We start from the raw sequence: 16,895 nt of genomic DNA on the forward strand, positions 1-16,895 counted from the left end.
CTCCTCCACTCATGCTCACTTTCTCTCTCTCTCTCAAAAATAAATAACCATTAAAAAAAATTAAAAAAAAACCACACATTAACCAGTCTTTTTGATGGGCTGCGAAAAAGTGGGTTCCATCATGTAATTTTGAGAGGAAACTGCATACTATATCTCTTCCCCATTTGGTGATTAATAATGAGCATCAATTTTCAGCAGCTTAGTAAAGACTCAGGGCAATGATATATTACCACTGACAATTTAGCATTTATTGAGTACTTAGTATTTTGAGGCTCTGTTCTAACAATCCCATATATATTAATCTTTACAACAAGTCTGTCTTCTGCAGTTACCTCCTTTTGTTTACAGAGGAGAAAACTGAGGTCCAGATTGGTGAAATAACATGCCCAAAGTCACTGTCATGGCTTAGTATGTAGAAGAGCCAGGACTCAAACCCAGATAGACTGACTCCAGAAGACTTTTAAGCACTATGTTGTACTATTTGTAACTAGAAAGAAGACTGGCTTAGTGTTAAGTCTGGCATTTCTTTCCATATCTTTATATTATCTCATTATCTTTCCATATTTTTATAGGGATTGGTTTTTCATGGAGTTAACCGGGAAGTGCTACCTTAAGCCAGCCTACACTGGTCCAGTCTCTTAAACACCATTGTTTTAGAATAGAACTTTTCCTTTTCCTTTTTTTCTTTTTTAACTTAATTCTCTGTTGATAATATTCAGTATTATGTTTATTTTTTAATTTTAAATGTTATTAAAAGACTATTATTTTAACTTTAAGACACTTTATATTCTCTTTCATAGTGACCTTCCCAGGAATTTTTAATAGGTCAACATCACCCTATACTACTTTTGAGGTACTAAATCAGTTTATAATCCAAATCACTATGTTACTCTGCTTTCTCTGCTATTATTATTATTATTATTTTTTATAAAATTTTCTTTACAAGGTAAGAAACTGATAGCTTTTTAGTGCTCTGGAACATGATGATAACTAACATCTGAATTTGAGCTTTGGCTCTGCCTCTCTGAAAGCTGTGTGACCTTAGAAAACTTATTTCACTTCTCAAAACTTCTGTTTCTTCCTCTAAAAGACAAAGTTAATATCTTGCACGGTGGCTATGAGACTTAAATAAGATTCATGTCATGTCTGGTACATAGAAAGCTCTCAGTAAATGTTGCTTGCCCTCTATACTATGATTGAATTGCAAAAACAATTAGAAAAGAAAGGTCAGTTTTAAATTTGAACTGTCTCAATGTTATGCTGACATCAGCTCCATTTCTGATAAAGTGATGTTGTCCTGATACAGGTTGTATGGGAGTTAAAACCAGTTTCCTTCTGGCTTTCCAACTGACATAATAAGCAAAGCCTGACTGGGCAAACATAGGCCTATTTATTAGATCACTTATTATTAATGTTAAACCAGCTCTGGTGCTGACTTATCCTGTTCTTTTTGAAATTTCACTGTTGTCACTTAACATCTGATAGACCTTTAGAAGCTTCATAGAATGCTAAAGGGTTTAATTCATCTTTCAGAACATGTGAAGTGTATTTTCCAAAGTGGTCTTCTCCATCCAGCAGTACGTTCAAAATCATGCATGTAGGACAGAATTGCTTCTATTTTTACATTTGCTACTAGAGTTTGTTCAGTTTTCCTGGCAGTCAGCTTTGGAGTTGAGGGGGCAGTACTTAACACATCTAACCAAAGCATGAATAATTATTTAAAAAATTTTTTTTACATTCATTTATTTTTGAGAAACAGAGTGAGACAAGGCGTGAATGGGGGAGGGGAAGAGAGAGGAGACACAGAATCCGAAGCAGGCTCCTCCAGGCTCCAAGAAAGCTGTCAGCACAGAGCCTGATGTGGGGCTCGAACCCACAAACTGTGAGATCATGACCTGAGTCGAAGTTGGACGCTCAACTGACTGAGCCACCCAGGTGCCCCAGCATGAATAATTATTTAAAACAAAGCTATTAAAGGAAAAAATCTACAGGGATTTTTCAGTTTCACAATGACTCACTCCTTAAGTGAAAAGAAAATGGGTTTGGTTTGAGCTGTATGTGGGGGGATCTCTAATATTCTATTCTAAGTGCCTCTTCTAGCCCTGAAATCTAGTAAGCACCGAGTAAATATGTATTGATGAACTGAATTTGATTTCTAATCCCAGTTCTGTGCCTTGTGATGTCTTTAAACTTGGACCTTCTTGAACTTTCTAAGCTTCAGCTTCCTCTTATGTAAAAAATGAAATACCGGTATTTATGTCCCAGGATTGTTGTAACAGTTCAGTGGTCATGCCAGCACACATGTGGCATATAGTGGGCACAGAATGCATTGCATGTTTTTCCAGACACCTCACTTTACTCTTTAATAATGTTCTTCTCAATCGCTTTTTTCTTTCTCATTTCCTAACCACTTGGAAACCGTGTTCAGGAGGGAATATGAACGTTTGCCAATTAAACTGAAAATATATTCTTTTGTAGTCAACACTCAGAATGTTTTGGCAAAAACAGTTGTATGCCCAACAGACCTTGGTTTCAATTCTGGCTTTACAACTTAATGTTGTGAACTTACATAAGTTAGTTAACCTGTCTTGTAAAGTATCATGAGGTTGAAATAAGTAATAATGTATATAAAGCAAATGGCTCTATTTGGAGCAAATGGTGAGACCATGACCTGAGGCAAAGTCAGATGCTTAACTGACTGAGCCACTCAGGCACCCCTGCAGCCATAAGGTTTTTAAAGGGCTGCCAAAATAATCCATGTTTCTCTGATAGGATGTCAATGTCTATTTTTTGTGACATAGAGTTTCTTGTATTAATTGAGATGTAATTCACATAACGAAAAGTTTCAGTGGTGTTAAGATGTTCACAGTCTTGTGCAGCCACCCCACATCTAGTTCCAGACCTTGTTCATCACCCCCAAAGGAAACTCTGTACCCATGAAGCAGTCGCTCCCCATTTCCCCTTTCTCCCAGCCTGTGGCAGCCAATAATCCGCTTACATATCTATGGATTTGCCTATTCTGAATATTTCATGTAAATGGAGTTGTACCATATACTGCCTGGTGTGTCTGGTTTCTTTCACTTTGCAGGTTTTCAAGTTTTGTCTTTGTTGTGGTACATATCAAATTCTTCATTCCTTTTTAGGGTGGAATAGTACTCCATTGTATGGATATACCACATTTTATTTATCCATCCAGTTGGATGTTTGAGTTGCTTCCACTTTTTGGCTATTGTGCATGATGCTACTATGAACACTGGTGAAAGTTTTTGTGTGGACGTAAGTTTTCAGTTTTTCTTGGTATATAGCTAGAATGGAATTACTGGGTCATATGGCAACTCTATGTTTAACTTTTTGAGGAACGACCAGACTTCTTCCAAAGCAGTGACATCATGTTATGAAGTTTTTTTTTTTTGTTTTTTTTTTTAAATTTTTTTTTTCAACATTTTTTATTTATTTTTGGGACAGAGAGAGACAGAGCATGAACGGGGGAGGGGCAGAGAGAGAGAGGGAGACACAGAATCGGAAACAGGCTCCAGGCTCCGAGCCATCAGCCCAGAGCCTGACGCGGGGCTCGAACTCACGGACCGCGAGATCGTGACCTGGCTGAAGCCGGACGCTTAACCGACTGCGCCACCCAGGCGCCCCTCATGTTATGAAGTTTTTAATGCTGTCTAAGATACTTGGAAAAAATGAGAAAAACGTTTATTAAAATGTTAACCTGAGAATATTATGACAGCCCTTCTGACAAGCCAGATGGATGTGTCAATTTGCCTATAAAATATATTGAAATCATAGAAAGAGTGTCAAATTCTTTATGCCCTCTTAATCTTTATTTCTTAATCCACTTAATTCTCCTAAAAGTTTGGAATATGCTTGCAATTAATGATGTTTACTTTTTTCACATAAGGATAGATCTCTAAAAGTGATACATTGATGGTTCCTGCTCTGCTTTTCCTTAGTGAGTTTCATGTTTTATTACATAGGTTACCAATGCAGAGACATTGCACATTGCTCTTTTTACAGAAAACATTCTTGAAATGAAAGTCAACATAGATTTAATTAATTATGATTAAATTTTCTTTTTTTTATTTATTTTTATTTTTTTTTATTTTTGGGACAGAGAGAGACAGAGCATGAACGGGGGAGGGGCAGAGAGAGAGGGAGACACAGAATCGGAAACAGGCTCCAGGCTCTGAGCCGTCAGCCCAGAGCCTGACGCGGGGCTCGAACTCACGGACCGCGAGATCGTGACCTGGCTGAAGTCGGACGCTTAACCGACTGCGCCACCCAGGCGCCCCTAAATTTTCTTGGATGTACAAATATTTTTCAAAAATATCACATATAGACCTCACTTAAAAATCTTTAGTTGTGTTCATGTAGTCGGTGGTCTAGGGATGCTTTTGTCTCCTCAGCTGATGACATGACCTGTGTCTCTGCTTCTGTTGTCAGTAGTCATCATCAAGTAGTCTTCAGCCTCCTACATTTGTTCTAACAAATATTTAGATAGCCTTCATACATTTACATATGATGAAAGCATTATAAAGAAATAAAGTAAGTTGGTTTTATTGGGGGTTTAGAATTTTAGAGCAGGAAGAGTGCTCAAGAGAAATAACATTGATGGAGTAATTTATGATACTAGATTGGAGCTTAAGCAGTTTCCATGCTTTATCTCATTTAAGGTGACAATCTATATGAATTTTGTGTTTGGAAGAAGAAACGTGATGATCAGTCATTCAAAAAAGCTTGAAGTGAGCTCTCTCTCTCTCTAGCATAAATTAATCTTTATTCCTGTTTGGGTATATTATACAGATTGAATTGGTTTTTTTTAGAGTAATGAAAAATTAAAGGAGTTCTTTTTAAGGTAAATTTCTCTCAGGTTTTAAACTATGAAAATCAGTATCATTGTGCATATTGGATATGTTTACTAAATTCTATAATTTTAACCTATAATTTTCAGTTATTTTTGCAGTTATTTTGGTGCCTAAAATAATTTGTTATTGTGTTGGGTAACTTTATCTATTTTGCTTCTGAAATATCAAAGAGTAGGTAGTTCCATTTGAGCTACAGAAATACTGGGTTTTAATCAGATCTTTTTGTTTGAGTATTGTTTCTTTTAATACGGGGTGGGGTTTTTTTTTGGTATTTTTGGGGAACATGGTATTAAGTTTGCAGTTGATAAGCTTCTGTACTAACTTGAAGTAGTACAGAAACTGCAAATCAAAAATCTACCTCAAAAAATTAAAAATAGGATGACCATTTGATCCAGTGATTCCGCTTCTGGGGTATATCTGAAAGAAATGAAATCACTATCTTAAAAGAGTCATCTGTACCCCCTTATTCACTGCAGCATTATCTATAATACTGAGGACATGGAAACAACCTAAGTGTCCATCAGTGGCTGAGTGGATAAAGAAAATGTGACACACACACACACACACACACACACACACACATTGGAATATTCAGTCATAAAAAAGAAGGAAATCTTGCTGTTTGCAAAAAAAAAAAAAAAAATGGAACGTGAAGGCATTATGCTAAGTGAAAGACAAGTACTGTATGATCTCATTTACATGTGGAATCTAAAAAACCAAAGGCCCAGACACAGAACCAATCTGTGATTGCCAGAGGTGGGGCATGGGGGAAATGTGTAAAGGTGGTCAAAAGGTACAAATTTCCAGTTATAACATAACTTAGTTCTAGGGATGTAATGTACAACATGGTGACTATAGTTAAAAATACCGTGTTGAGGGGCACCTTGGGTAGCTTAGTTGCTTAGGCATCCAAGTCTTGATTTCAGCTCAGGTCATGATCTCAGGGTTGTGAGATCTAGCGAGCCTGTGTCTGGCTCTGTGCTCATCATGGAGCCTGCTTAAGATTCTCTCTCCCTCTGTTCCTTCCTAGCTCACGTGTGCTCTCTCTCTTAAAAAAAAAAAATACTATATTGCTTGTTTGGAAGTTGCTAAGAGAAGAATAGATCTTAAATGTTCTCATCACATTTGTGATGAAAAAAATTGTAACTGTATGGTGATGGGTGTTAACTAGAATTATCATGATCATTTTGTACTGTATGTACATAAATTGTTATGCTATATACCTTAAACTAATACAATATTATATGTCAATTAAATCCCAATAAAACTAGGGAAAAAACCTTTCCAGATAAAATGTTGATGGCTGCTATTAAAAGGAAAAGAAATCAGGGAAGTTTTGAAGGTCAAGTTTTATATTCGGAAAACCCAATTTAGTGATTTTTATATACTTAGCAATAATATGAGTGATCTCTGACCAAAATATGATTTCTAAGAAGGAATGACTATTATGTCGATGGAGTATCTGCTGACACTGTATTATTCTTGGTGTTCAAACTGGGCTTGTTGCCAGGATAAAGGAAGATGTTCCTTCAGTTGGAAATTATAATGCATTTCTCCATAGGAAAGAGTATGGTTAAAGCTGGACTCTTAATTCTAGGTATTCATTCATTAAGTAAATATTTTAAGCTCCTGAGAGAAGGCGGCTACTTTGTTTTATATGGTTTATGTTTAAAAGGATACAAAGATGAATGAAACCAGATGTGGCATGTAATGTCTAATCTCAAATAAGAGCTATTTTTTTTTTTTTTTTTACTAGCTGTGGGAGCACAAAAGAAGTGGTTTTATTTCTTTTTCTATGGTTTTTAGGTACTTATGGACTTACTATGGTGATTGCTCAGGGTCTCAACTTTATTTCATAATTTTGTTTCTTTGGAAAAATGATTCTCAAGCTTTTTGACAATGTATAATTGAACTTGGAGAAGACAATCTGTGCATAAGTTGGAGACTTTGCTTATTTTGAAATGGAAAAATTCTTGCCTCAGGATTACTGAGTTAATGTACAGTTGGTACAAAGTTTTCAATTCTAATTGCTGATTTGCTTAGTGAGTGAATGATTGATCATAATCAACGAAAACCTGTAAGATAAAGCATGGTGACCTGGGTAGTTTTTCTGGTACAGTCAATACTTTAGTGTGATAAATATTTTTTAAAACAATTTCTCTTTCTCTTGGATAGTCAGTTTATCTCCCTCCCTCTTTTTTAGGAGACATCTGTGAAAGGGTTGGAAGCCTTGATGTTTGAGTAGACAAGGTAACTCTTCAAGTAAACTCTTCAGTATTGTGATAGTTGAATTGGCTGATTTGATATCAAAAAAGAATTTAGGTTATTTAAAGAAGAGTGAATTATTAACTGTGTTAATAATATTTATATCTAACATCGCTATAAGCACTTCATGTGCATTATCTTGATTTAAGCCTACCAGTGGTCCTGTGAGAGATACTGTTACGCTCACTTTACTGGCTAGGGACATGGAGCCCAGAAACTTCCGGATTTCTGTTGTTGATGCTGAGCATTGGACCAGAGTTTTGGTAGCATGGAAGTAATGTTACTTCCTTCTTACTCTTCCCCCACCCCACCCAAACTCATTCATTCTTGTCATTTTTTACTTTATGGGACAATTTTGTCAGACTTCTTTGTTTCCAGAGGTCAGATTTAGTTGTCAAGGTGGATTTTCTATACTCTTTCCCCATCTTCCATATTCTTCTATGTATATATTTTTTCAAGTTTATACAGTTCAGCAAGTTAGATAGTTTGTCAGGGATTGTTCAAACAGGAATTCTCAGTCCCTGCCTTCATTTCCCTTTCTCTGAGGTAGCTATCCTCAACTCTTAGCTGTTTGGGATTTACCTATGGGTTTTTAAGTAATATCTTTGACATACTGACATTACCTGACTTTTCAGTTGAGGGGATAACTTGTGTATAGGAATTTCTGGGTCATTATCATCACTAACTCAACTCAGAAATTTCTACCAGTTGCCCAAAGTTCTGTTTTCTCTCACATCATTTATTCTGTTAGCATCGTCATCTTGAAGAAATGCCTCCCAGGGCAAGGTGCTCTGGTGTGGGGTAGCTTCTGTTTTCTGAGAGCCCAGCTATCATTCCAGGGGTTCTCTTTTCTTTTGTGTTGGATCTTCTATTTCTTCTCTCCTGAGTTGTCTTCTTTCCCAGTTCACTCCCACATTTCACTGAAGAAAGGGAATAGGAACATATTACTTGATACGTTGCATGTCTGAAAGGTCCTTAATTTTTCTCTCAACCTTGATTAATAGTTTGGCTGTGTATTATTGTCAGACTGGAATCATTTTCTTTCAGAATTTTGTTGATTTTATTCCACTGTCTTCTAGCTTATGCTGTGGCTGTTGAAAGTTTGAAATCATTAACTCCTCATCCATTGTAACCTATTTTTCCATCTTGGGAAGCTTGTAGGATTTTCTCTTTGTTTCTACTGCTTTGACATTTCAAAAAGATATGCTTTAGTATAAGTGTACTTTTGTAATCCATTATGCTGTGCATTCTGTGTTTTCAGACAGGATCGGGTGCATTCAGGGTGGTATGGTCATAGACGGCATTCTGTATTTTCAGTTAGCAAACTTACATTAGTTAACTTGGGGACATTTTCTTGAATTATTTAATTGACTTTTTTTTCCTCTAGAGCCTCTACTATACAGATATTAAATTATCTTGAGCGGACTTCCAATTTCCTTATTTATTTATTTATTTATTTTTATTATCATCTATTTTATTCTCTATTCTTTCTGATAAATTTCCCTAAGTTTAATTCCCAAGGTCTCTTTTATTTTATTAAAAAAAATTTTTTTTTAATGTTTATTTTTGAGACAGAGCATGAACAGGGGAGGGGCAGAGAGAGAGGGAGACACAGAATCTGAAACAGGCTCCAGGTTCTGAGCTGTCAGCACAGAGCCCAATGTGGGGCTCGAACTCACGGACCGTGAGATCATGACCTGAGCCGAAGTCAGACGCTTAACCGACCGAGCCACCCAGGAGCCCCTCCCAAGGTCTCTTTTAAAAAGCATTGTATTTTGGAGGTTCCTGGCTGGCTCAGTTGGAAGAGATTGAAGATACAAGGAAACCTAAATGAACCAAACTCCAGAAAGTAATGAAAGCTTCACACTAGAGAAGAAACCCATCGCTGCTCTGGGATAGAACAGCCCACAGAGGAGGAACCTTCCAGCAGCAGATGAGGGGAGAGGAGAAACCAGCCACACTTTGGCAGGGTGGGCTGGTGCGGGCTGGTGTGGATGGGCTAGTGTAGACGGGCTAGGATCCTGAGGAGCCCCAGCTACTCTTATACCAAAGGGCAAGTCTGCACCTGGCCCCAGCTCTCACCTACAGGTCTTCCCTGAATGCTCAGGGGTAATGAGCCACACCCCTGGGGCAAGTAAATGGAGCTGACAGAGACCCTACCCGAGGCCCACAGAACTCCCCCCTAGTGCACAGCAACCACCCTCAGCAAGCAGGGGGTTGACCTGGAGAGATGAGAGAAACTCCCCAGAAGCACCCCAGGTTTTCAGTTATGGAGGAGGGCTGAAAGCAGGGAAACAGCTGGAGATGACCTTCCCCCAAGAGTCTGGAACTACTCTAATGGAAAACTCGATGCTTCCAGTCCCCAAGGAATGGGGACGGGGCAGGAGAGGTGAGAGAAACTCCTCTAATTCATTCCAGGCTTTCACACAACGTTGGAAGCTGCCCTCCAAAAGGAAGGCTGGGGAGGAAGAACAGGGTTGAGAGAGATCACGTGTGCTGTGGAAAGCAAGGTGTGGGACTGGAAAGTAAAGAAAAGTCCCTAACAGATGGGAAAATCTGGCAGTCATGCTTAAAGCAGAGAGTGAGTTCCCAGTCTTTTTCTTTTTTTAAAATGAACTTCAGAGGTGCCTGGGTGGCTCAGTCGGTTAAGCATCTGACTCTTGATCTCGGCTCAGGTCCTGATCTCGTGGTTTGTGGGTTTGAGCCCTGCATCAGACTCTGTGCTGATGGTGTGGAACCTGCTTGGGATTCTGCCTCTCCTTCTCTCTGCACCTTCCCCACTTGTGCTCTCTGACTCTCTCTCTCTCTCTCAAAATAAATAAATAAACTTAAAAAAAATTAAAATGAACTTTATTTTTTGGAATAGTTTTAGTTTTATGGAAAAATCACAAAGGTAGTACAGAAAGTTCCCTTATGCCCCACACCGAATTTCCCCTATTATTAACACCTATAGTAGTATGGTATATGTAGTGTAAGTAATGAACTAATATTGATATGTTATTTTTAACTAATATCCATACTTTGTTCATATGTTCTTTGACTTTACCTAATGTCCTCTTTCTGTTCTAAGATCCCATCCAGGGTTCCACGTTACATTTAGTTTTCATGTTTCTTTAGACTCCTCTGGGCTGTGGCAATTTCTCAACTTACCTTGATTTTGATGACCTTGACAGTTTTGAGGAGTACTGTTGAGGCATTTTGTAGAATGTCCCCCTATTAGTATTTGGCTCATATTTTTCTCATAATTAGGATGGGGTTTTAGGTTTTGGGGAGGAAGACCACAGAGATTAATTGTCATTTACTACACATCGTAGTAAGGGTACATGACCTAGTGGTGTTGATGTTGAGCTTCAGCATGTGATGGAGGTAGTGTTTTTTAAGTTTCTCCTTTTCCCTCTCTTTCCATGCTGTACTCTGTGGAAGGAAGTCACTTGTGCAAAGCCCACACTTAAGAAGTGGGTAGTTACTCTTCCTGTCCTTAAGGGTGGAGTATCTGTGTAAATTATTTGGAGTTCTCCTGTGCGGGAAATTTGTCTCTTTTCCCCTCATTTATTTATTTGTTCAATCATTCTTTTAACAGTATGGACTCATGGATATTTATTTTGTACTTGAGGTTATAATCCAATACTACTGTATTTTGTTGGTGAAATTGTTCCACTTCTGGCCATTGGGAGCTGGTTCAATTGGCTCCTATGCCTCTTTGACATACCCCCATCAGTGTGTGTGTGTGTGTGTATGGCCACTTTTTTTACTTTTTGGCACTGCTGATGCTCCAGGTTTATCTTCTATATTTCCTGCCACGGTCCTAGAGTCAGCCTTTTCTCCAAGGAGCCCTGGTTGCTTTAATTGGTGAATGGAGAAACCAAGATCTAGGTGTTAGATGTGCTTGTTGCTACTGAGATGTTGTGCCTGTAGGCCCTCTCAGCTGACAGAGCCAGGAAGTATACTAATCTGTATATATACAAATGAGTTCATATTGACATATCCAACTCAAATCCATTGCCACATAGATCATTCTAAATTCCTCCCCTTGTTTATCTGTAAATTCTTACTCCAGTAGTGAGAAACCTGTTTCACACCATCTGCCATCTGTTTACTTAAATTGTTCAATCACAGTGTACACATAAAAGCACTCCCACAGTTTTGAAAGCCCATGGCTTAGCCGTGAAGCACAGGCAGATCTCTGAAATCCTACCTGGGCTTGGATCCCAGGCCCTGCTCTAGTGAAAGTACTGATTCCCACCCTCTAAATATTTGAAGCCAGTGATAGACTGTATCAAACTAATGCTGCATCCAAGCCCAGGCCCAGATTACTTACATATGAGGACATTCTAGTGGCCTGACAGAAGGGTAATGTCTCTTTCTAGAAGTAGAATATTACTTACCTCAATCATTAATGTATTTTTATACAGAATGTCTGTCTTATCATAAAAAATTACAAGACACAAGAAAAGGCAAGAAAATATGGCCAAATATCAGGAGAGGAAATAGCCAGTAGAAAGAGACCCAAAGATAATTCAGCTGGTGGAATTATCAGATAGGGATTTAAAGATAACTATGAAAAAAAGAATGCTAGAGGATCTAATGGTAAAGGTAGACATTATGCATGAAAAGATGGGGATTTTTAGCAGAGTCTTGGAAACTCTACCAAGGAACCAAACAGAAATTCTAGAAACGAAGGGGCACCTGAGTGGCTCAGTTGGTTAAGCATCCGACTCTTGGTTTTGGTCCAGCTCATGATTTCACGGTTCATGGGTTCAATCCCCACATAAGGCTCTGTGTTGACAGTGAGGAGTCTGCTTGGGATTCTGTGTCTCCTTCTCTCTCTCTCTGCTCCTCCTCTGCTTGCTCTCCATCTCTCTCTCAAAATAAATAAAAAATAAATAATAAATAAACTTAACAAAATTCCAGATATGAAAAATACAATATTAGAAGTGAAGAATGTGTCACACGGGCTTAATATCTTCTTAACATATCAGAAGAAAGGATCAGTGAATGTGAAGACTTGTTGATGGAATATATCCAAATTGATAAACAAGAGAACAGAGAGTTGGGGAGAGGGAGGAAAGAACTCTTCCACCTATGGGATAATGTCAGTCTAATGTGTGTATAACTGGAATTTTAGAAAGAAGAGAGAAGTGGCAGAAGACATATTTGAAGAGACCATGGTCAAGAACTTCTAAAATTGATGAAAGACTTTAGTTGACAGAATCAAGAAGTTCAGCAAGCCCTAAGTAGTCTAAACGCAAAACAAAACAAAAGCAAACCCAACAACAACAAAATTCCAGACCTACACACATCATAATCAAACTACTGAAAACTAAAGAGCAGATTGCACAAGCAGCCAAATAGAAGATACAGTATATACATGGGAATAACAGTATGGGTTATGGCTAACTACTCATCAGAAAAAACTGGAGGCGGGGTGCCTGGGTGGCTCAGTTGGTTGAGCATCTGCCTTTGGCTCAGGTCATGATCTCGTAGTCTGTAGGTTCATGCCCCGTGTGAGACTCTGCTGACAGCTCAGAGCCTGGAAACTGCTTTGGATTCTGTGTCTCCCTCTTTCACTGCCCCTCCCCTGCTCACGCTCTCTCTCTCTCTCTCTCTCTCTCTCTCTCTCTCTCTCTCAAAAATAAGTAAAAACATAAAAAAAATTAAAAAAAAAACTGGAGGCTTAAAGACAATGGGATGATAGCCATAAATGTGCTGAAGGCGAAAAAAAAAAAAACAAAAACACAAACCCTGTCAACCTAGAATTCTATGTTGAGCAGAAATAGTCTATAGAAATCAAGGTAACACAAAGATATTTTCACACAGATTAAAAAGTGACAGAATTTGGGTCATCTGGGTGACTCAGTCGGTTAAGCATCTGACTTGATTTCAGCTGAGGTCATGATCTCATAGTTTGTGGAGTTGAGCCCCATGTTGGGTTTTGCACTGACAGTGTGGAGCCTGCTTGGGAACCCCTCTCTTTCTCTCTCTCTGTACCTCCCTGGCATGCATGGCGCCTCCATGGCGTACTCTCTCTCTCAAAATAAATAAACTTAAAACAAAGATGAAAGAATTTGTCTCTAGTAGATCTGAACTGCCAAAAAGTGCTAAAAAATGTTCTACGAGGTAAAGATGAAAGAGACCAGATGGAACCTTGGGTATACAGAAAAGAACAAAGAACAGCAGAAATGGTAAATAGTGGCACAAATACATAGAGAAACTTTTTGGTACCTTTTTGGATAATGTATACACATAGGCTATTGGCTATGTATAATATATGCACACAGACTATTGACTATTTAAAGCAAAAATATTAACATATGTGGGGTTCACAACTTATATAGAAATAGAGTATAATACCATGAGGATGCCACAAGAGGGAAATGGAATTATGCTGTCATAAATTTCATAGACTGAATTAGTACACTTTTATTTGTAGGTAGACCATAATAACTTACAGCAGGTGCATATTTTAATCTGGAGAGCAACCACTAAAAAATAACACAGAGAGAGTTATTATAAAAATGGTACATCTTCCTGTGCAGGATCAACTGCTTTGAAAATTGCCCTCCTATTGTAAACTAGAAAACAGGATTAAAATATACGAAACAAGTATTTTTAGACATTGGAAAACAGTCAGTGCAGGATGGCAAGCCTTGAAATAAATGACATGAGCACTATAGGTGCCCCAGCATACTCCCTGTAGTCACTTTCTAGATTGCAGCACAGAGTAAGGAAACCCCAGTGGAACCCAGGAGAGATTAGAGAAGTTAAGACAACTAGAATTTGTGGGGTAAAAATACTGGAGCAGAGGGTACTACACAGAAATTCATAGAACTAGGAGATCTCTGGAGATCTATAGAAGGGTCCTTTAGAATCTTTTGTTGAATACTCATCTGCATATGCAAAGTATGAAATCACATAATGCTGGAGAAAGCCACACTGGAACTCAGTACACCGAACACTTCCAGGAGCTCACACAGAGATTGGAGTAGTGTGTGTTTCTACTAGGCATGAAGGGAGGGACTGTTTCATACATGGACACTGGCTGGAAATCTTGGAGTGGGGTTAAATTAGCCATAGACTGCAGCCCTATCTAAACTCACCCTAACAAAGCTCAGAAGCAAGTTAGGAAAGTGTCAAATGAATTGCAAGTAACTTAACCGTGTACCCAAACTAAATCCATCGCTCTTTAAAGGAATACAGCCAATACATAAAAGCCAACACCCAACAATTAGAATGTCCAGTGATGGAAGAATAATTTCTACCACTTTTATGTGTCAAAGGACTTGTATTTGGGGCATATAAAAAACTGCAAAAGCCCAACAGCAAAATGAGCAAAAGAGGAATAGTCCAGTAACAAAATGAGGAAAAGACATGAACAGACTTCCCAAAGGAGGATATAGTAATGGCCAATAAACATTTGCAAAGGCTGTCAACATCGCTTAGTCAACAGGGAAATAATGCAATGTAAACTCACACTGAGATACCATTTCACACCGTCTAGAATGACTAACAAAAGAAAGACTAAGTATACTAAGCACTGGGGATGATGTGATACAACTGGAACCATACATTGCTGGTGGTTGTGCAAAAGGGTACAGTTACTTTGGAGAACTGTTTGGCAGTTTCTGATGAAATTAAATACATATCTATCTGATGATTTGTCAGTTCTCCTAGATATTTGATGAAGGGAAATGAAAAATATGTCCTTGAAATTATGAATTCAAAACTGTTCATAGCAGCCTTATTCACCATAGCTAAAAAAATTGAAAGCAACTGAAATGTCTGTCTATAGCAAAATGGAGAAAAAAAATTGCGATGTGTTCACAGTAGCCAACAACAGATTGGCCCAGCAACACAGATGAATCTCAAAACCATTGTGTGAAGTGAAAGGAATTAGACATTAATGAACAGAGTATATGGTTTATACGAAATCCAAGAAAAAACAAAACTATTCTACACTGATAGAGATCAGGAAATAATTACAGACTGGAGAGGGAGGGAAATTGTTCAGAAAAGGACAGGGAAGGGGCATCTGACTGGCTTAGTCAGTAGAGCATCTGACTATTGATCTTCAGGTCATGAGTTTGAGCCCCATGTTGGGTACAGAGATTACTCGGGAAAAAAAAAAAAAGGACGAGAGAATTTCCTGAGGTCCATGCAAATGTGCCATATCTTGTCTCGGGTGATGGTTACATGGGTGTAGACACTTGTCAATAGTCACTGAACAGAACCCGTAAGTTCTGTGCCTATTATTGAATGTTTAACTATACTTCAGGTTTTAAAAAATAATAAACAAGAGTCTGGGGGAAGAATATTAATGCAAGTGTGCTTGGGTGCTGGGGTATACTTTAAGGATATTAAAGGTAAAAGGGAGAAAGTGTAAGGTTAGGTCAGGTAGGTAGCTCTGTCATCCGAAACTTTTTTTCAACCAGCTAAGCAACAGGTTTTAAAATTTTGAATATTTAATTTCTTGGAAGCTTATCATCTCCTTGCCAGGTGGTTAAAGTAAAAAGTGAGAGAGAAGATAGAAGAGGTGAGGGGTAGGGGGAGGAAGGGATGGGAGGCAGGGAGAGAGGATTGGGGCAGATAGGAAGGAAGGAAGGGATAAAAAAAAATGTTTTCTTAAAAGCCATTTATTATTTACTTCATTATTAAGTTACAGTGAACTTTCCCAGTGGAATCCTTTGATAGTGAAGCGTCTTTATACTGAAGTTTTGTTTTTTTCACACCTCTTTAGATAAGTCAGTGTTTTGTGAGGATATTTCATGATTCAATGGCAGGGTCCTAGCTTGGATTCTAGGTGCACAGATGTGTGAAGACAGAAAAGGGACATCGAGAACAGTGGTTAGGAACATAGGCTCCTACTTCCTGCATTCCAGTCCCTGCTCCACTACCTTCAGATTGTGTGACCCGGGGCATGTGTTCAGAGTGAGCCGGAGGGGAAAAAGGGAAACCAATTAGACTATTATTGCCAATTATCCAGACCAAGGTGGTTTGAACCAGGGCAGTGGCAGGCGAAGGTGGAGCAGAGTGGCCAAATTCTGAATGAATTTTAAAGGGAGGGCTAAAAGCATTTGATGACCAATTGGAAGTTATGAGAAAAAGAAAGCAATCAGTGAGGATGCCAGGCTCTTTGGCTTGAGGAACTGGAAGGATGAAGTTGCCGTTTGCTGAGTGTGACGTTTTATAAAGCAAGGTCATGGCTTAAGTTGCAGAGTTGTTTTTGTTTTGTTTTGTTTTGTTTTGTTTTTTCCCTTGATTTTGTTTTGTTTTTCATATTTTTAGGGAGTGGGTGGAGATGATAGCAAGCACTGGGGTTGGCAGGCAGACCCCTGGGACCCACCTTATGTGTATGAGATTGTGATTTCCTTTCTCAGAGTTTAGTTCATTTGCTGTGGGGGAGGGGGATGTGAAGTGTGATATTTTAGGGTATATTTAGGATTTCTCATTCGACTGGAATTCCTGAGAAAGCATGAGCCTTGGACAAGTTAACATCTTGCTGTCTGAGATGTTTTGTGGGAAGACTGGATCCAGAAGTTTTAGTACCATTGTCTGTTGCTTCATTACCTAGAACTTGACAGCCATAGTCCCCTTTTTCCCCTTAGTTACCAAACATATTAATTCTTTTCTCTACCTCATTTAATTCTTTGTTGTGAGATTCTCAAATGCACATTATAGGTTTTAGATACTATTCAACCTAATTTCCATTAGTATTTCATTACTTAAGAAGTCATAAAGGAAAACTGAACAGAATGTTTCCTT

The 16,895-nt window shown here is 38.5% G+C and overlaps 1 protein-coding gene across 5 annotated transcripts in view; it reads left to right on the top strand.

Moving 5' to 3' along the window:
- The window catches only part of SHLD2 (shieldin complex subunit 2), an 84,010-nt gene that overhangs the window by 19,188 nt on the left and 47,927 nt on the right, over positions 1-16,895 (top strand). The window contains exon 2 of one of the 5 annotated variants that reach the window (XM_058696923.1): positions 7,075-7,121. The exons of the other annotated variants lie outside the window; for them this stretch is intronic. The gene's annotated coding sequence lies outside the window, so the exon portion shown is untranslated. The remainder of the gene's footprint in view (positions 1-7,074; positions 7,122-16,895) is intronic. 5 annotated transcript variants of the gene reach the window in all.

This window comes from Neofelis nebulosa, chromosome 13, assembly GCF_028018385.1.
Source record: "Neofelis nebulosa isolate mNeoNeb1 chromosome 13, mNeoNeb1.pri, whole genome shotgun sequence".
NCBI classification, from domain to species: Eukaryota; Metazoa; Chordata; class Mammalia; order Carnivora; family Felidae; genus Neofelis; species Neofelis nebulosa.